General features: G+C 39.2%; 1 protein-coding gene across 2 annotated transcripts in view; it reads right to left on the bottom strand.

Moving 5' to 3' along the window:
* CF1H1orf53 (chromosome F1 C1orf53 homolog) overlaps nucleotides 1–20,969 on the bottom strand; it is a 113,763-nt gene that overhangs the window by 72,830 nt on the left and 19,964 nt on the right. Inside the window, exon 1 of one of the 2 annotated variants that reach the window (XM_045048958.1) lies at nucleotides 8,199–8,277. The exons of the other annotated variant lie outside the window; for it this stretch is intronic. The gene's annotated coding sequence lies outside the window, so the exon portion shown is untranslated. Of the gene's footprint in view, nucleotides 1–8,198; nucleotides 8,278–20,969 lie in introns of those variants that run through there. 2 annotated transcript variants of the gene reach the window in all.

The following is a 20,969-nucleotide window of genomic DNA, read 5'->3' as shown; positions in this document are numbered from 1 at the left end:
TTCATTCATCTGTTTTCACGGAGTACAGCCATTTATATTCTAGGTGCTTGTCTTTTTCCTTCAGGTCCTATATGCCTCGATAGAGAACAGGATTTTGTAAGTTGCAAAAGAAATGTATATTCCTTCAGGGGATTTTATTGAATTATCAGGGCTTAGCCACATGAACACATTGAAATAAATTATAGGGCGAGAGAGAACAGAATGAACATATTTTATACTTAATATGAACTAAGTATTTTGCTTATGTGATACATATTATTCTCGTAACAATCTATTATTGTTCTCCTGTACAGATGAAGATGCTGAGTAAAGGTGAGACACTTGAGATAATGTGAACAAAGTCACATCAATAGTGACAGAACAGCGGGAACCTGGGTGGCTCAGTTGGTTAAGCTTCCAACTTTGGCTCAGGTCATGATCTCACAGTTCATGAGTTCAAGCCCTGTATTGTGCTCTCTGCTGTCAGCACAGAGCCCACTTTGGATCCTCTGCTTCCCTCCCTCTCTGCCCCTCCCCTGCTCACTCTCTCTATGTCTCTCTCTCTCTCAAAAAAAAAATTAGTGACAGAACAGGTCTGTCTGTAGCCAAAGGCAACACACAATTACTGGTCAAAATACAAGAAGTCCATAAAGAGAAGGACAGGAAGAGAGAAAAACATGATTTGGAACAAAATATGGGCCCTAGTGGTGGCATTTCCTTTGGTCTAGAGGGCAGAGAGGGCATTCTAGAAAGCTGTAGAAATTCCATGAGAAAAGCATGAGAGTAGGAGTAACCTGCCATGTTGAGGACAGTGGCTCTGAAAGGAGTGAAGATAATTTGCAAGAGAGGGAGGAAAGCTTAGCTAACATTTTACTTCATAATACTCAGCTTTAAAAGACCATATGGAAAGTCTGAACCTGATCAGGAGCCAATGGGAGGCCATTATAAGTCCCCAAGAAATGTCCAAAGGACAATATCATAATTAATTAAAGGAAATGATTATTTAGTGAACATGAGAGAGCACATCCATTAAACTACAGCTGAGATTAATGGAAATTCTAAATTAAAATTAAAAATCTGGCAAATGATATAGAAAATTCAGCCAAGCTTTTACCACAAATCTGCTGCTATAAAAAAAAATAGCCCAAGATCTTCAAAATAATGCCCAGGCAATTGAAAAAGCCAGCATGTGATTTATAATATGCCACTGATTTTGAAGAGCATTGGAAGGAGGTTTACTTAAACCTCATGAAGACAATGATTTAGAGCATGGAATGGAGCCACTAGTGTGGGCAGAAGTGAAAAAGGTTATTGCAAAAACAGCCTGTCTTCTCTTGTGTAGAAAAAAAACAGAAGTGGGGAGGATCTGCAGTCAATCAGCGTGTCTAACGACAATATCACCCTAAAAAATGCAGGTCAACACCAGGCTTTTCAAAATTAAGGTGGATTTCACCTCCCCCCCTCCCTCCTCCACCCCCTCAATACCCCGCATCACCATCTTTTGTAATCACTACAGGATACAATCAGCAATGAGCTGGAACTGAGATTTGGAACAGAGCTCTGTCAAATCAATACACCAGCTGGAGCAGAAAGTCCAAGAAACATAAATTTCTTGGAAAATGACCCTGTATTTTGGCAATTATAACTGTGAATGAGAAAACTTCAGAATCTCAACCCTGGACAAAGTAGCAGGATCTTTTCCTCCCAACTCCTCTACAGTATGTTCTACTCGTGTGTTTATCCCTGAGTCACAATTGTAGGAAAGCTTTCATAACGTTTATTCCTGAATGACTTTGAAGGATTCTGTGCTATAAAACAACACCAGATTTTATTGTACACTGTCTATTGAAATTGCCTACTGAAAGTTTTTGTCTCACCATGACGATTTTTCTTTCAGAGAAAGAATACTGAAAACGTATTTCTGTGGAATGCTTTAAAAATGAGAAATACAATAAACTTAGAATCTACTAATGTTTACAGTTTAAACCTTTCCATTTTTAAGTATAGAATCAGTATGCCAAGTCAGCCTGACTTGGAAGCTCCTGTAATCAGAATCTCACAGAGTGGAAAAGAGAGACAAATGATAAGTAAAATTCTTTTGAAATTTTGCTGAGTTTTTCCTTTAGGCAGTATACAGTAGGGAACCTGAATAATTTCACCTTATTCTATAGTAAATAGATTATGCAAGTGCTAGGGTGTTTCTCCTGCAGAAATTAGTGTTCCTCAGTAAAACTCTAGAAGTGATTTGATTGTGACCTGGAGTTTACGCACTCAGACAGAATCAAAGACCCATTTCACATTTTTTCAATGTAGGGATTTCATTTTTTGCCTCCGTGTATTCTCGTATTCTTTCATTTGAGCTCTGAAAAGAAATGGTGTATACAGGTCCAAACTTGAAAACAGAAACTCCTCTCGGAATTAGGACCTGACTTATTTAACAGTCTGGTCCTGGACAACCTTGACCTCTGAGCCTCAGGTGTTTGTTTTTTGTTAACTCACTTATTCAAGCTATATTTACTGTGTATCTGCTGTTGTGCTAGGCCCTGGGTTAGACACTGGGGTTACACAAATGAACACTGTATTCGCAAACTCTGTCCTCATGAAGCTTACAGCTCATGGAAAGAAACAGACATTAAACAAGACAAAACAAAAATACACATTAATAATTAGTTGATTTTTACTACAAATCTGCTGTTGTTAAAAAAAAATAGCCCAAGATCTTCAAAATAATGCCTAGGCAATTGAAAAAGCCTGCTAAAAAAAAGAAAAACACAGGACCAGAATGGCATCACTTAGGTTAAAGCCCCAAATCTTACTTATACCAAGACTTACTACCTAACCTGACTGCAGCTGAGATAGGGAAACTGAAGGGCTCCATAAAAATCTGCTTTTTGCTCCTTTTCTTTTTTCCATTCTTGCTAGGACCTACACCCCCACCCCACTTTACACAGACCTCATAATGTAAATACTGTAAGTCCTTGTAGGACATGGAGTTAATGATTTCTTTAGAATAGAGGACATCTAAGAAGGACCAGGTGAGAAGGACTGGAGGAAGCAGAGCATATTCCAGACCACAGGAACTAGACACCAAGGACCCAGGGCTTCAAGGAATAGCGCTTGGGGGTCTTTGCCTTGCTTCTGACTGGTCCCTGGCTGTCTGAGAAGACACATACACCCGACTACCAACCTCAGTAAAAACCCCAGACCCCAAACACAGATGGGGGTCCTTTCTGAGTCTCTCTGAACTCTGTACCTGCACTCTCTCTAAACCTTCAATAAACCTTGCTTTCATCTCCTCTGGCTCATGTTTGATTTGTATCCTGAGTGCATCCAGGGACCCTCTTGGCTGGTCCTACAGGATCCCCTTAGGGTCCCTGGATCTGGACTGCCTGCTGACATCCCAGTTTCAACCCCACAGAAATGTAAGCTTTAACCAGCAACATGGGAACTTCCTGGTCAGCACTAGGAAATTGACTGATAGACCCCTCCGTTCCCCTTAGGAGGGTGACCTTGCCTACAACAATGGATCCTTTGCTAATTATTTTCCACTCCTTTTGTACCTTTAAAAACCTTTCTTTTTCTGTAGCCCTTTGGATATCCCCTCTACTTGCTAGACAGGAAGCTGTCTAATTCATGAATAAAGCCAAGTAGATCATTAAAACGTTTGCACTCAGTTGAATTTTGGTTATTTAACAGATTTCCTAAGTGTTAAGAAAGTACAGTAAGTATAGATTGACACCTCATAACGGAGGTTCCTAATCTTACTTTTGTGGATCCTAAATAATAAATTGTCACTGACACATAAAAAGCTCAATAAATGGCAGCTGAATCTGAAAACATGTGCCGTTTGGCTAATGTAGACACTGGGGGAAAAGCAGGATCAAAGTTCTCTGATTCCTATTTTAGTTCTGTTGCCTATCAGAAAACTGATAGCAGGGGCTCCTGGGTGGCTCAGTGGATTGAGCATTTGGACTTTTGGTTTCGTCTTAGGTCATGATCTCGCAGTTCATGAGTTCTAGCCCCACATCGGGCTCTGTGCTGATAGCGTGGAACCTGCTTGGGATTCTCTCTCTCTCTCTCTCTCTCTCTCTCTCTCTCTCTCTCTCTGCCTCTTCCCTGCTTGCACTATCTCTCTTTCTCAAAAAATAAACATTAAAAAAAAAAAAGAAAACTGATAGCAATCTTCTTACCGGGAGTCTGGCAGAGGGAAAAGAGAGAATTTCATGCAACAAATGCCTTAACTTGAGGAGACAGAAAACATTTTAAGGAGTCAAATCTAGTATGTCTAAAGAGACATACCTTAAAGAACTCATTCATCTTTTTTCTTTTCCTTTTCTTTCTTCTTTTTTTTCATACTGCTTTGGTTTCTTTCTCAAAACTTAAATCCTTTAACAAGAGCTTTTGTTTGTTTGTTTGTTTGTTTGTTTTTAAGAAAAAAAGCTTAGAACATGAAACAACAGTTCAAGTGCCGGTGGATAAGGGATTTAACTGAAATGAATCTAATTCAATTCTGTGCAATTCACCACATTTTGATGCAGAAAAAAATAAAAGGAATCTGCCTTGCTAACTGAGGGGAGGCTTGTTCTGACCCCATTCATCACATTCAAGGACTATTCTGCTCCAAGCCAAAATAAAAATGTAGTATTACACATCCCAGAGGCAGGTTAGGAAGCTTTGCAATGGCTTACCTGCCCAACTCAATGTATGAGGAAAAATATTGTTTTGTGTGTGATGATTCTGTTTTGCGTGTCATTACTTGAGATATTTAGGATATCTAGTGTTTCCTGTGGCCATCTTTAAGATCAAGAAATCAAAATGAAGGAGGAAGTTACTTCCTCGGGGAAATGGTATTAGTCATGAGTAAAGCCAGAAATACTGTTGTCTGACTCACTCTGGTTGGATTCAGCTTCAGGGGACAGTGGTACAATGAAGGAAACTGGTAAAATGAACAGAGGGGGGAAGGGAAGAAAAAAAGAAGATATAAAAGAGAGAGGGGAAAAATAGAAAGAGAAGTTAAAGAAAAAAATTGTTTTAATGTTTGTTCAGTTTTGAGAGACAGAGACAGCGTGCAAGCAGGGGACAGACAGAGGGAGAGGGAGACACAGAATCTGAAACAGGATCCAGGCTCCGAGCTGTCAGCACAGAGCTGGACGTGGGGCTTGAACCCATGATGGGAGCCAAAGTCGGCAGCGTTAATTAACCGACTAAGCCACCCACGTGCCCCGAAAGAAAAGTTTTAAAAGGAGTGATTCTTCCATGTTAACTTAGAGTGGCTGACAATACCTCTGTAGAAATGTCAATGAAAAAAAGAAGTCCATGCAACGTCTTAGGTTACAGGTTTAAATTTGGTTCCTCTGTCACTTTGTTCTCTTAAAATTACACTATATTCTAATTGCTCATTTACTTTGTTGTTGTGGCTCAGCCTACAAATTTAGTTCAATTCAACTAATGTTAAGTTAGCCCCTATCATTCACAAAGATCTGCCCAAAGACATTCAAGAGGAAAATGTGAATAAGACATATTTTCAGCTTTTAAGTGGCTTACATACATGAAGTGATCAATTATCCCACTTTGTGGTTGTTGGGGTTTTTTTTTTTTAATTTTTATTTTAGTATGTTTTGGACTTATGGAAAAATTACAAAGATAGGACAAAGAGTTCCCAGGCACTTTATACCTAGTTTCCCCATCCCCATTATGAACATTTTAAATTAAGTGTGGTACATTTGTCACAACTGATGAACCACTATTGGTACGTTATTAACTTAAACGCATACTCTTCTCAAGCTTCCTAGACCTTTGCTGTTCTAGGATTCAATCGGGGATACCACATTATATTCAGTATTCATCTCTCCTTGGGCCCTTCTTGTCTGCAACAGTATCTCAGTTTCTTTGTATTTGACGACTTTGAGAGTTATAAAGAGTGAAGGTCAGGGGCGCCTGGGTGGCGCAGTCGGTTAAGCGTCCGACTTCAGCCAGGTCACGATCTCGCGGTCCGGGAGTTCGAGCCCCGCGTCAGGCTCTGGGCTGATGGCTCGGAGCCTGGAGCCTGTTTCCGATTCTGTGTCTCCCTCTCTCTCTGCCCCTCCCCCGTTCATGCTCTGTCTCTCTCTGTCCCAAAAATAAAATAAAAAACGTTGAAAAAAAATTAAAAAAAAAAAAAGAGTGCAGGTCAGGGGCGCCTGGGTGGCTCAGTCTGTTAAGCATCTGACTTCAGCTCAGGTCATGATCTCATGGCTCATGAGTTCGAGCCCCAAGTGGGGCTCTGTGCTGACAGCTTAGAGCCTGGAACCTGCTTTGGATTCTGTGTCTCCTTCTCTCTCTGCCCCTCCCTGCTCGCTCATATGAAGATACTATCAATATGACTTACTACTATTGATACGGACTTTGATCACCTGGGTGAGGTAGTGTTTGTCAGGTTTCTCCACTATAGCTACTTTCCCCCTCCCCTTTCCATATTATTCTCTTTGGAAGGAAGTCACCACACACAAGCCACACTTAAGGAGCAGGGAGTTAAACTACACAAATTATTTGGAATTGAGTATTTTTACAAATTATTTGGAATTGAGTACACACATTATTTGAAATTCTTTTTTTTTAAAAATATTTTATTTTTCAGTAATTTCTACACCCAATGTGGGGCTCAAACTTAAAACCCTGAGATCAAGAGTCACATGCTCTACCGAATGAGCCAGCCAGGCACTCTTGAAATTCTATTGCAGGGAAATTTACCTATTCTTCCTCATTTATTTATTCATTTATTACATTGATTTGACTCATGAATATTTATTTTATTTTATTTTATTTTATTCTTCGGGTTGCAACTCAATACTACTTCATTTTGTTGCTTAAATTGCTCCAGCTATGGCCACTGGGAGCTCTTTCAGCTGGCTTTTGAATCCCTTTGACATAGCCCCATCCTGTGAGTGTGTGTGTGTGTGTGTGTGTGTGTGTGTGTGTGTGTGTGTATTTTAAGGTATTTCCTTACTTTCTGATACTAATATGCTCCAGGCTTATCTCATATATTTTCTGATCCACTTCTAGAATCTGCCATTTCTCTGAAGAGTCCTGGTTCCTTTGGCTGAAGAATGGTATGAGAAACTAAGATGTGAGCGTAGGTGTTCTTGTTACTACTAGGGAGTTGTTGCTTCTGGCCCTTCTCAGCTGGTAGAGCAAGGAAATACATGTGTGCATGTGAACCTGTGTATATACACAGTGACTATAAATATATCTATATGTAACCATCTGAATTTTAGGTTGAAGTTGAGTTCATGCTGTTATCTCCAACTCTACTCCGCTACCACATAGCTCATTCCAACCTTCATCTCTTCCTTATTTGTAAACTCCCACTTCAACAGTGAGGAACCTGGGTCCCGCGCACTTACTGAAGACTTCAATTGCAGTACACGTTTGTATAGTGGTATCAGAGTTGTTAGCTTGTATCCCTGTGGGAAACAGTGTCATCAACTAGAATACAGCTAATACTTCCTCTTGACTTTAATCCTGCAGACTCTACTCATTCACAGCCCTTTTAGTGAAGTTGTTTTATACATTTATTTTGCAGTTAGTTTTTTTCAGTCACCTCTGCATTCCCTCCTGGTTCTCCTGAACGCCTAAATGTTGTTTGTTGTTGTTGTTGTTTTGTTTCTGTTTTTTAGAGAGAGAGAGGACAAGCTGGGGGCGGGGGGAGAGAAGAGAGAGAGAGAGAGAGAGAGAGAGAGAGAGAGAGAGAGAGAATCCCAAGCAAGCTCCATGCCCAATACAGAGCCCAACATGGGGCTCAATCCCACAACCCTGGGATCATGACCTGAGCCAAAACCAAGAGTCAGACGCTCAACCAAGTCATCCAGGTGACTCTTTGAAAAAAACTTTAAATGCATTAAAGTTCGTTCTTTGTGCGGTAAAATTCTATCATTTTTGACAAATGCATAGAATCACATATTCCACTACAGTATCATACATAATATTTTACCACCCTAAAAAAAATCTCTTGGGTTTCACCTACTAAACTCCCTCCCATGACCCCCAACAACCACTGATCTATTTATTGTTGTGTCTTTTCCAGAATGTCATATAAATAGAATCAAACAGTATACAGCCTTTTCAGCTGGCTTCTTTCACTTAGACATATGCATTTAAGATTTAGGCCCATTATTTGGTGACTTCACAGAACTTGTCATCACTTCCTGGTTATCGCTTGTGCGTTTACTTGGCAGGCTTACCCATGATGCTATAACTTTTATGAGGATAAAGACTCATCTTTCTTGTTCTTCATTTTATCACCAGTGCCCAGCACAGTGCCTAGTAAATAAAAAAGATCAATAGCTATTTGCTGAATAAGTAAATCCAATCAAGTCCTTTTAGATATTGTTGTGTAAAAGCTCTTTGCTCTGTTCTATTGCACAAATATTAATATTATAATAGTTCTTTGTTTTGTTTTTTAAATATTTTTTAAAAGTTTATTTCATTTTGAGAGAGAGAGAGAGAGAGAGAGAGAGAGAGAGAGAGAGAGAGAGGATGTGCACAAGCAGGGGAGAGGCAGAGAGAGAGAGGAGGACACAGAATCCAAAGCAGGCTCTGGGCTCTGAGTTATCAGCGCAGATCCTGGTGTGGGGCTTGAACCCATGAACCATGAGATCATGACCTGAGCCGAAGTCAGACACTGAATTGACTGAGCCGCCCAGGAGCCCCTATAATTGTTAATATCTGGATTAGAACAAGAGAATTTGCTGTCCAATTTTATTTGCTAATTACTAAAAAATTTTTAGAATTCCTACAAATTTCATTTTAACATAGTATTTCAGCTGTAACCTTACCTGTGACAAATATGAAACTGCAATAGATAACTGGTTTATTTCTCTTAGGATAACGTATATAAGTTGAACACGTAAAATTAGCACTGAAAAGATCCCAAATACTAACTGTTGGCATTAATTTTTACAACCTGAGAGAAGTCTCTATTTTTACTTACTTATATTTTAACAAAAAAAGAGAATATTACTTTTAAAATTATATAAACTCTTAAATCAAAATAGAAAGCACATACAGAATAACGCATACATCAAAATGGTAGAGCACAGTGGATTTTCCAGAGTGAACATATTCAGGTAATCTTCACCCAGATGAAGAAATAGGATGTTGCCAGAACCTCAAAAGTTCCTGTCATGTCCCCTTTTAGTCACTACCTCCTATTTAAGTTACTCACTCTTCTGACTAATTTTGTCTGTTTTTGAACTTTATATAACTGAGTCATACATTACATGTTTTTTTTTTAATGTTTGGCTTCTTTTGTCCAACATTGTGCTTATGAGATTTATCCAATTTTTTTTTGTAGATTTAGATTTTTTTCATTGCTAGATAATCTTCCTTGTATGAATACACCACTACTTATTAATTCAATTTTTGGTGGGAATTTAGGTATTTTCTAGCTTGGGGTTATTATGAATAACGCTATTATAAACATTTAAGTATATGGTTTTGGTGAACATAACATGAAATGTGTTGACTATATACCTAACGGCGGAATGGTTGGATCATAGAGTATGTGTAATATTATGATATAGCCGATCTTTAAAACTATGTCAGGGTTTTACTGATTGTCCTAGAAAGCTAAAGTTGAATGTTTTTAAGTTCATAGTATTTAATAAAATCATAGCGTATTGTATTTCATTTGAGAATATGAATATAAATGTAGTGGGCAAAATCATGAGCCCCCTGCCCCGTTCCCAAAGATTCAAATTCTAATCCCTGGGATCTGTTTAATATGTTACCTTACATAGCAGAAGGAATTTTGAAGATATAGTTAAGTTAAAGATCTTGCGATGGGGAGATTAGCCTGGATTATCCAGATGGGGCTAATATAATCACAAGGGTCTTTGAGAGAGGAAGTAGGAAGGTCTGAGTCAGGAAGGAGGTATGTTGGCAGGAAAGAAGAGATCAGAGACAGAGAGATTTAAATATGTTGCACTACTGGCTTGAATGTGGAGGAAAAGGACCATGAGCCAAGGAATGCAGAGGACCTCTAGACAGGGAAAGGAAAGGGGACACATCCTCCACAGAAGAGTCATCAGCAAAGGAATGGGTTCTCCCTTTGAGCCTCCAGAAAGAACACAAACTTGTCAACAGTGATGTTAACTTAGATGACCCATTTCAGACTTCTGACCTGTAGAACTGTAATAGATTTTTCCTTTAAGCCATCGAGTTTCTAATTTGTTAAAGCAGCAGTAGGACTAATGTAATACTGAATGTGGTCTTTTATTTATTTCTTTCTTAAAACAATTAAAACCTTTTCTGCAGGCTCTTGAGAAATATGAAAATTGGATTATATTTCTAACACCAAGAAAAATGATTTAAAATTCTTTTTTTTTTTACCACCTGGGAAGTTTATTATTTTTTCCTAAGCCTTTTAATTCCAGTACAGTTAATATACAGTGTTATATTATTTTCAAGTGTACAATACAGTGATTCAACCATTCTATACATTACTCAGTGCTCATCATGGTAAGTGTACTATTAATCCCCTTCATCTATTTCACCCATCCCCCCACCCACCTCCCCTATAGTAATGATTAACTTGTTCTCTCTAGGTAAGAGTCTGTTTCTTGGTTTGTCTCTCTTTTTTCCTTTGGTCATTTGTTTTGTTTCTTGAATTCCACATATGAGTGAAATTATATGGTATTTGTCTTTCTTTGACTGACTTATTTTGCTTAGCATTATATATTATACTTTCTAGCTCCATCCTTTTTGTTGCCAGTGGCAAGATTTCATTCTTTTTTATGGTTGAGTAATATTCCATTGTATATATATACCACATCTTCTTTATTCACTCATATATCAACGGACACTTGGGTTGCTTCCATAATTTAGGTATTGTAAATAATGTTGCAATAAACATAGGGGTGCATGTATCCCTTTGAATTAGTGTTTTTGTGATTTTTGGGGGGGGGGGTAAAATACCTAGTAGTGCATTTATAGGATCATAGGATAGTTCCATTTTCAACTTTTAAAAGAAACTCCATGCTGTTTTCTACAGTGGCTGCATAAGTTTGCATTCCCTTGAATGCAGTCTTTTAAAAATGAGCTATTTTAAGTTCTACTTACATTTTTTAAATCAAATATCTCATTCTATTTTAGTACATAGTTTAATTTTAACAATAAAGATGACTCATCTTTTGTATGTTAAAATCTACTGCATAAGAATTAATAAATGTAGGCTAATTTCAACTAAGTACTTATACAGGCTGCTTTTTAAAATACTGCATTTATTTTAGTGATACCATATTTATCGTTTAGCTTGTCTTTCTTCCAGAATTTTATTTTTCCATTGGTTCCGTTTTATTTATTTTGTTTGGCCCCCATCATTTCTTAAGTTCTCTATAGAATTTCAGATGGTAAAAATTGCTATTTCATTAACTTCCTTGATCTCTATTTTAATTAAACCTGTTTTTGATCAAAATTTGGAGGGGCGCCTGGGTGGCGCAGTGGGTTAAGCGTCCGACTTCAGCCAGGTCACAATCTCGCGGTCCATGAGTTCGAGCCCCGCGTCAGGCTCTGGGCTGATGGCTCAGAGCCTGGAGCCTGTTTCCGATTCTGTGTCTCCCTCTCTCTCTGCCCCTCCCCCGTTCATGCTCTGTCTCTCTCTGTCCCAAAAATAAATAAACGTTGAAAAAAAAATTAAAAAAAAATTTGGATAAGATTCATATAACCAACTGAATAGATGGAGGAAAAGTATAAGAATAAACAAGTGCAAGACCTATTAATGTTCTCTGGACTCCATCTTTCCCTGATTTCCCCAAATGTTCTGCGACCTTCCTTTTTCACTAGAACATAGCCCCTCTTTAACTCAGAAAAGAAACATTTACCATATGGATAAGGAACAGAAATAAAGAAAAACATGAGAATTAAATGAAAGTCCAGGAAAATTTTGATTGCCAACATGTATTTCCCTAAATTAGACTATGGCCACAACCCTTGGCTAAATCCCAAACCCCAAAGCAGCAGCAGAGTAGCATCTGGGTGGGGATTATCTGATTTATCCAGGGGAAATCAAATCCACTTCAGGGACTCTGAGGCCATGTAGAAATTGTAACAAAGACTTAAATAGCAAAATTTTTAAAAATTGTAAATACGGCATTATTTTTGTACAGATTAGGCACGAAATATTTAAACTGTGTTAAAGTAGTAAGTGTACTAATACTTTGACCATTACAGTATTCCTAGCTCTAGATATACTGTGCCAGTTATACAGATGAGCCTAAAGTTGGGAAACACTACATGCAAAAATTTTGTAAAGGAGTAAATTTGGGAATAATTATTTGTATGTATATGTGTGTGTGTGTGTGTGTGTGTGTGTGTGTGTGTGTGTCTTTCATATATCTTTGTTTTGCAGAAGGATTAATAGAAAGTGACTGATACATTTAAATTGTTATTCTGGTCTAATTGGTGAACAGTATTTATAAATCCTCTTTGTTTTACCCCCTCCTGGGTTTGCAGTCTTGTCTCTCATTACAGGCCGGTCAGGGGTGACTATGCAATCCTCTGTTGCAGGCTAGCTTGAAGGTCTAGCCCTGGGATCTAAGCCACTGCAAATTTCTTTCGTTCAACTGGTAGTCTTGGTCAGAAGGAGAAGTAACAGGAGAGGACAGTGTATTGGGATTAATTACTAGAAAGAGAATGTGTGATTTCAAAGGAATATAAATAGGTTACCAAGTTGGGGAGAAACAGATAAAATCAGGAGAAACTCTAGTATGTTTACTTTCTTTGAAGCACATAGATAAGGTGAGCCAAATATCCAGAGAGGTCAAGTTTTCAGTGAAGGATGAATTGAAAATCCTCCATGCCCACTTGCCCTGACAGAGGCCCTTGCCCCATGTTAATGACATTAAAATGACAAAAGACACAACTGCAGCATTATTCAGAATAGCCAACGTAGCGGGAACAATCTAAGTGTCTGTCAACAGATAAATGGATAAAGGCAAGATATGTGTATCTAGATAGATAGACAGACAGACAGACAGACAATATAAAGATATTCTTCGGTCATGAATAGGAAGGGAATCTTGTCATATGCCATAACATGGATGAACCTTGAAGGCATTAAGCTAAGTGAGATAAGTCAGAGAAAGACAAATACTCTATGATCTCATATGTGAAATATAAAAAATCCAAACTTATAGAAATAGAGTAAAAATGTTGGCAAAGAAGGGCTGGGAATTGGTGGAAATGGGAGATGTTGGTCAAAGGGTGCAAACTTCCAGTTATAATATGAAAATGTTCTGGGGATGTAATGTATGGCATGGTGAGTGTATATAGTTCATAATGCTGTATCATGTACTTGAGAGTTGCTAAGAGTAGATCTTAAATGTTCTTCCTACAAAAAAAGAAATGTTAATTATGTAACATGATGAAGTTGTTAGCTAAGGCTATGGTGATAATCATTTTGCAATATATAAGGGTATCAAATCAACACACTGTACACCTTAATCTTATGCAATGTAAGATGGCAATTCTTTCTCAATAAAACTGGAAAAAAACAACAAGATACAAGCAAATGAGGGAAATAGTAATTAGAAGCAGAGCAATGCACAGTTTAGTTAGCTACATCTTGGGAGAAAGTCTTGGTAAAGGAGTCAGTCTGTGAGAGGGTGGTATTGCAGACAAAAGATGAAATCATGAAGGAAAGAATTCAAGTTATGGATCAAAAGTAAAATGAAGCCACATACTCAAGTGCCTCTGGGATATCGGAGACTTTGGCTAAGTGGTGTTGATAATAAATCTTTGGGTTCAGTATGCATACATCTTGCCTGGTCTGGTTATCTGTATTGTTTCTTGGAAGTAACCTTGGTCTGGAAAGTTATAGAAGCTCATTTTCTTGGAAACCTCAGCAACTTGGCTAAGGACTTCAGAAATAGTCTCAGCCTGGCTAGATTTGTTCTATCAGGCCAATGTGATTGCTGTAAGAATTGTAACAACCCAGCATGGGAATAGGAGGGGAGTCAATGCTCTTCACCATTCACTGCCCTCTCCTCCACAGGCTGGAATGAGTTTAATCCTTAAGGTAAACAATTTCAAAAAAGATACCTCTTTGAACCCTAACTGACTGCTCTGGAAATACTCTCTCATTGTCCCCCTACCTCCTACTTCATCCTTCTGTTTTGTATGAATTAAAGCTAGGCTTACAAATGGAAAACAAATTGTGTGTGTACTATGATTCAGCTTCTTATGAATGAAATCATACAGAATATATTCTTTTGTGTCTGCCTTCTTTTGCTTAACGTTATATCTATAAGAGTGATCCATGTTGCATGTAACGATGATTTATTCTTTATATTGCTGAGTAGTACTCTGTTATATGAATATACCAAAACTGATTTATATACAGTCGTATTGATTGCCATTTGGATTGTTACCAGGTTTTGGCTCTAATGGATAAAGTTGCGGGGCGCCTGGGTGGCGCAGTCGGTTAAGCGTCCGACTTCAGCCAGGTCACGATCTCGCGGTCCGGGAGTTCGAGCCCCGCGTCAGGCTCTGGGCTGATGGCTCGGAGCCTGGAGCCTGGAGCCTGTTTCCGATTCTGTGTCTCCCTCTCTCTCTGCCCCTCCCCCGTTCATGCTCTGTCTCTCTCTGTCCCCCCCCCAAAAGAAAAACAAAAAAAAAAGTTGAAAAAAAGTTGCTATGAACATTCTTGTACATGTCTTTTGGTGGACATGTAAACTAATTTTTCCTAGATATATACCTAAAAGTGGAATTTCTATGTCATGGGGTTATTTTGCATGTTATACTTTAGTAGGTACTTCCAAAGAGTTTTCCAAAGTGGTTTTAGCAAGTTACATTCCCATTAACAATGTATGAGAGGTCTAGATGTTCCAAATCCTTTCCAACACTTGGTATTATCAATCTTTTTATAATTTTAGCCTTATGATAGTTATATTGCAAAATCTTTGTGGTGCTAATTTTCATTTCCTTGAAAACTAATAGCATTGAACACTTTTTCCTGTGCTTATTATCCGTTTGGATACCTTCTTTTAGTGAAGTGACTATTTAAGCCTTTTGTCCATTTTTTTTTGGATTGTTTGCTTTTAAAAAATGATTAATGGGTGATTTTAAAACATTTTCAGTATGTTTCAATTCTCAGATACAGATATACATGTATATGTCAGATACTGATTATACAACTGTCAGATATTGATGGTACATATGCCAGATATAAATGTATATATCCCTTAGGTTGGCCTGTAAGGCAATGCACCAGAATGAGCTTGAAAGGACACACTATAATCATTTGCTTCATTTCTACAGTGTGTATAAGTTTTCTTAACACAGAAAACATTTCTGCTTTGTTTAATAAAATTAACATCACTATCATAGCTCTTCAGAAGGTACCTTTCTTTCCACCTAATGGCACATCTTAAGGATAATATTAAGAATAGCACCCCCCCCCAATTGCTTTCATTCAAATACAGGAAATGTCAAAATTATAGAACAAAAATGTCACCACTTCCACCACTCACTCTTTCATATATTTCAATTCATAATAACACAACATGGTCCCAAATACTCTGTCTTCACGTTAACAGAAATAAGTGGAGGAAAGGAAAACATACATCCAGAGCTGTATGAGGCCTTTGTCATAATGGAAAGTAAAACACTCTTTTAAGATTTTGGATAGATGAGGTGCAGCTCTTTTCTTTGAAAAGCGAGAGGCTCATTCTCAAGCTGAAAGCTTGAGAAATGGGTACAATTTCAGTGAAAATTGAAAACCTAGAATTGATGGTCTTATGATCATGGCTCCCTGTATACCCCTTGGAAAGCATTCACATTTGGAGACACATACCTCAGTTAGAGAAACTCTGTATTAAGACTTGTGTTAATCATTCACAATTGAAGCTGTTTAATAAGTTCTGTTACCAGAATTCTGAATTGCATTAGGGTGTACTGGACGCCTACTGTTGGCCCCTTCATATCTCTCATCACCTTTCATCACCCTACTCGCTACTCTGGACAGCTGGGCTTTCATGGATTAACTCAACAAGCACCTCTTCCTTCTGGCTTCCAGTGGGGTTTGGACAATGGGAATTCCTGACAGGAGACCAGAGAATGAGACAGGGTGTGGTTAACCTTGACTCTTCCTCTGTGAAATTGCCTTGAGCCTACCGCATTCCTCTTCTGAAGGTCATTACTCTTTTGAGTCTCTCTCCCAGTTTCCATAACCCTTTGTCTTCATTCTTTTGGCCCTAGAGATGGAAGAGTTCTGCTGCTGGGAGCATGGTTTCCTGCACCACGCTTTGTAGCTTCCCAACATTGCCACGCCTCTGCAGTTAGTCCCTTTGTAAATAAACCCTTCTTAAACTTTATCCTAATTTGGAAGTGCCATCTGCTTCCTGTTCAGACCTTAACTGATACTCAATTTAGAGATTACTGGCTTTGCCCGAGTTCCCTTGGGAGAATAGTTCCAACTATGTTTGGAGCCAAAGGAGCTCAAGTTGGATATGGATAGGATATTCTGAGGTCTGAGAGGTGCAGACGCACAGAGCCATTCTGTTGGTTTTTCTATTACATTGTCCCCTGCTATACCAGGATGAAGCAAGCATAAGAATGATCTAAACCTGGAAGACTTGGCTATTTTGGAGGCCTTGCTGGGTGGGTAGGCAGCAAAGTACCCCTGAAGGTCACAGCAGACTCTGCAGTGATGATAGAGATCCCAGAGGAGTCTGTCAGCCTACAAAAAGCCTCCTAACAATAAAATGGACATTTACTGAAGATTAGGGAAAATAAGAGTTATAATAGCATAGGAAGGAAAAAAACTTTAAAACTATTCCTTAGAAATAACTGCTTCCATGTTCAAGGGACCAAATATTCAAACACCATTTCCCATGTTCAAATACCAAGTTGATCAGCTTATATAGAGTTTCCTTGAGGATGCTCAGAGTTCCTAACTTAAGTGTTTTATGTCCCTGTCCCCTGCCATTTTATTTATTTTAAATTCCTATAAAACCTCCACCTACCTTGTGAGAACCCCTAATCTTATACTTATCAGAGTTTATTATCCCAGGATCCAGAATCTTTTGTCTTGTAGTTAATATCCCTAAACCTGGGTATTCAGTTTTAGAATAACCTCAGCAGGCCAGTCCAGGGTAGGCCCTCCAAATCTCACCAAAAAGCCGGAGTGGAGAAGAGCACTCACAATAGTGTCTAGCCTTCACCTGAATGAGTATGGAAGGGTGCCCCCCAAAGGGAAACCATTAAAGCAAGGCAAATGTTGGCTCTGAAAGAGGATAGCCTCCTAAGGCTTTCTCCTTAAGGAGAAAGGGAATTACTTTCCAAACTGCCTCTTCCTTTGCAAAGCTATCTGTGTTAGTCTTCTGCATCATTGTGCAGAATGCTTTAAATAACTCATTTTCCTCCTTTCCCCAACTCTACCCTTTCCACATTGTTACCTCTAGTCCTAATAGTATTAAGAACCACAGTCTTTACAGAGTGAAAAACATCTTAATGTATACTTCCTTAGCCACACACACATACACGCACACACACAATCAAAGACCTTAAAAACTTTTCACTTCTGGCACCTGGGTGGCTCAGTCAGTTAAGCATCCAACTCTTGATTTCTGCTCAGGTCATGAGCTCACAGTTCAGGGGACAGAGCCGTGAGTGGGGTTCTTTGCTGACAGTGCAGAGCCTGCCTGGGATTCTCTCTCTTCCTCTCTCTCTGCCTTCCCCCATGCTCTCTCTCTCTAAATATAAATAAACATTAAAAAAAAAGCTTTTCATTTCAGTGTCCTTTAATACTTCTAGACTTATAATGAAAAATAGCAGCACCTGCCCAGGACTCCCCACTCCCTGCTCCCATCCTTTTAAGCGCCTCTTTTTTTTATCTTGTATATTTACCTAGATCTAAAAATTATGCTTATTTGGAAATTCTGGGTTTTTCTTTTCTGATATTGCTGACTGTAAATACCGTGATGAGCTGTTCCTTTAGGAAGGAAGCAGCTGTGACGGATACTGCTGGCACACAACCCTCAGCTGTCAGCTGTCTTCAGGGGTCCCTTCTGTGCCAACATGAGGGGAGCCCACATTGTGTGAGTCATATACACAGCATATAAATTGCCAGCCCCTTCAGGGTGCCTGGGGGGCTCAGTTGGTTAAGTGTCCAACTCTTGGTTTTGCCCCGGGTCACGATCTCACGTTTTGGTGAGTCCAAGCCCTGCATCAGGCTCTGCGCGGGCAGCCAGGAGCCTGCTTAAGATTCTCTCTCTCCCTCTCTCTCTCTGCCCCTCCCTCACTCATACTCCCTCTCTCTCTCTCTCAAAATAAATAAAATAAAACTTAAAAAAATGTTTAAGAAAAATCACCAGCCCCTTCATCCTGACTTGGGTCAAACAAACTTTGAAGAGCTATGTAGTGTCAGAGCTTCCAGGAGGGTTGGCTGAGGCCTTCCTTGAGACTCCATTACAGCCCAGCCTCTGCTCACTCTTCCTTCTTTTCCTTCCCTTTTGAAGAATGTTCCCTAGTAAACTTCCAGCTGTCGAGCCTCCTCCCTCTCAGAGGAGGCTTCCGGGGAATCGCCTGGAGTATTACCACAGTGACCGCCTGCTACAGGACATGAGGCCTTTTCTATCCTGGACAGCACTCCACTACCCTTTGCCTTGCCACAGTTTCCTTTCATTTCACTTTCTTTGTTGTTGCATTATCGTTTTTAGGTAAATTGAAACAGACATGCTAACAAACACTTGGCTTTTCTCCCCTAAGGAAACTCTGGTTAACCTGATTGATTTAATGAGTCTGTTTTGCAGAAGTTGACCAACTACTGATAAGATCAGCCAAGACTGGAGCAAACTGGAAATTGTTGCTGGTGTGAAGAAGGAACCAATAGTGAATGAGAGTAACCTCTGTAACAACACACACCCCTGGCTCTGCCCCCCACTTGTCATGCTTATGCTGCCATTTGTAATGAATACCTGTCCCACGAAGACATGTGATTCTGGAATACGCATGCTCAGAAAGGAGGGCATCTCCCTTTTCCCTATACCCAAACAGCATTTTCCATCCAACCTGCATACCTGGTGACATCCTGGCTCCTTGTCCTTAAATACCCCAACCCCAATCCTCCAGGGAGGAGGCAGATTTGAGGCTCCCTCTCCTGTCTCCTCGTTTGGTTGCCTCTCTAACAAACCCTTTGTTTGCTGCATCCCAGATGTCTCAGTGGTTGGCTTTGCTGTGCATCTGGCATATGAACTTGGAATCAGTTACAAAGTCAGAATGTAGTATAATGGCAAGATAGGTATTATTCACAGCTGGGTCACATCCTTTATTCTGACTGTATTTTATTTCATGGACTTTTTCTTTCTCTCTTGGCTCATATTTTTACTTCCTCAGTTTTTGTACCAATTATCTCCTCATTCCAATTTTAAAACAAATTCTCCTTGGAAGATGGTCACAAATATTAGCTATTCAATGAGTCTTATATTGTTCTTAGAGACCTTGCTCTTGGAGGCCTCTATTCTGTTCTAATCTGGTTGTTCTCTATGCCTGATGAAGACTGTTGTCTTGGTACTTTTGTTCACCATCATTCTGTGAATCCCTTCCACTTATCTCCCGGTTGAATTCCTTGTTCCCTGGATCCCATTTCTTCCTCTTTCTCGGTTTACTGCCTCATTGCACTCAGGGCACATTCTCTAGTAGTTTTCTGGAAAGAGGTTTATGGCAGGTAAACTTTTAAGATCTTGCATTTCTGAAATTGCAATTCTGAAATCTTTATTTTCTCCTCACACTTAGCCAATAGTTTCACTGAGTATAAAATTTTAGATTAGGAAGCATTTTCTCAGAATCGTGAAGTCTTTGTCTTCTAACTTCCTCAGATGCTTGTGGGAGGATCCTGTCCTTTCTTTGTCATTTTTGTTTGCTGATTCCTGAAAGCTTTGACATCTTCACAGAAACCCTGGTGTTCTGAATCTTTATGACACTATGACATATGTCTCTTTGTAGTCAATGATCTGGGAGTGAGCCCTTTCAGTTTTGAACCTCATGGTCTTTAGTTCTAGGAAAATCTCTTTCACTATTCCTTTGATAATATCTTCTCCCCATTTTTTGGTTCTCTCTTTCAGGTGTTGGACCTCCTGGCTTGATAGTCTAGTTCTCTCTCTCTCTCTCTCTCTCTCTCTCTCTCTCTCTCTTTTTTTTTTTTTTTTTTTTTTTTGCTTTCTCTTTCCATTTGCCTTTTTATGCTAATTAGGGAAAGTTTCTTAACTTTTTCTTCCAATTTTTCTGATGATTACCTTTCTACTTTATTTTTGCTAGTTTACTCCCAAAAGCAGGAGCTTTGTCCCTCCTCCTCCTCCTCCCCTTCCTCCTCCTCCTCCTTCTTCATTGATATCTGCTTTTTACTTCAGAGACTCAATAACTTGTCTGATTATAGTAATTATAGGTTTTTTAAAAAGATTTCCCCCTCATTTCTTTCCTCCTTTCTTTTATTTATATTTTCTCTGCCTTTTATATTAGAGGTTTTTTCAGATGACAGTGACACTCTGCTATCAAATTATTATTTTCATTTTAAGTGTCAGACACTAAAAAGCTGATTAGAAGCTCTGTGTGCTCCGATGGAGCTTGTCTTCTGGTGGACTTTACCATTAGGTCATTGTGTGGGGCTCAAAAGAGTCAGTATCTGCAGTTCTTTTCTCTATTAAGCCTGAAGTCTCTCCTTCTATTCTCTTCCCCACCTCATCAGCTATGCCGATGTACTTGAGGCTTAGAGCCCTTCCGGTTCAACTGCTATAGACAGTAAATGCATCTTCTGTTTGAGAAGGCGTATTTGCTTTGTTGCATGGGTAGGGGAGACCAGGGTTAAAATCCTACTTTTTAAAAGATTTTTAAATAGGTCTCTTCAGCCTCACCCACAACCCTGTTTCCCAAGATACTCATTGCCTCTGATCCCTTCATCTTTCCACAAATCTGTCAGGAGAGTCGATTCACATCTTTTGGACTTAGATGCTTAGATT

The sequence above is a fragment of the Felis catus genome, chromosome F1 (assembly GCF_018350175.1).
Source record: "Felis catus isolate Fca126 chromosome F1, F.catus_Fca126_mat1.0, whole genome shotgun sequence".
Taxonomy (NCBI): domain Eukaryota; kingdom Metazoa; phylum Chordata; class Mammalia; order Carnivora; family Felidae; genus Felis; species Felis catus.
Note: the sequence above shows the minus strand (reverse complement) of the source record. Positions and strands in the feature narration are given on the sequence as shown.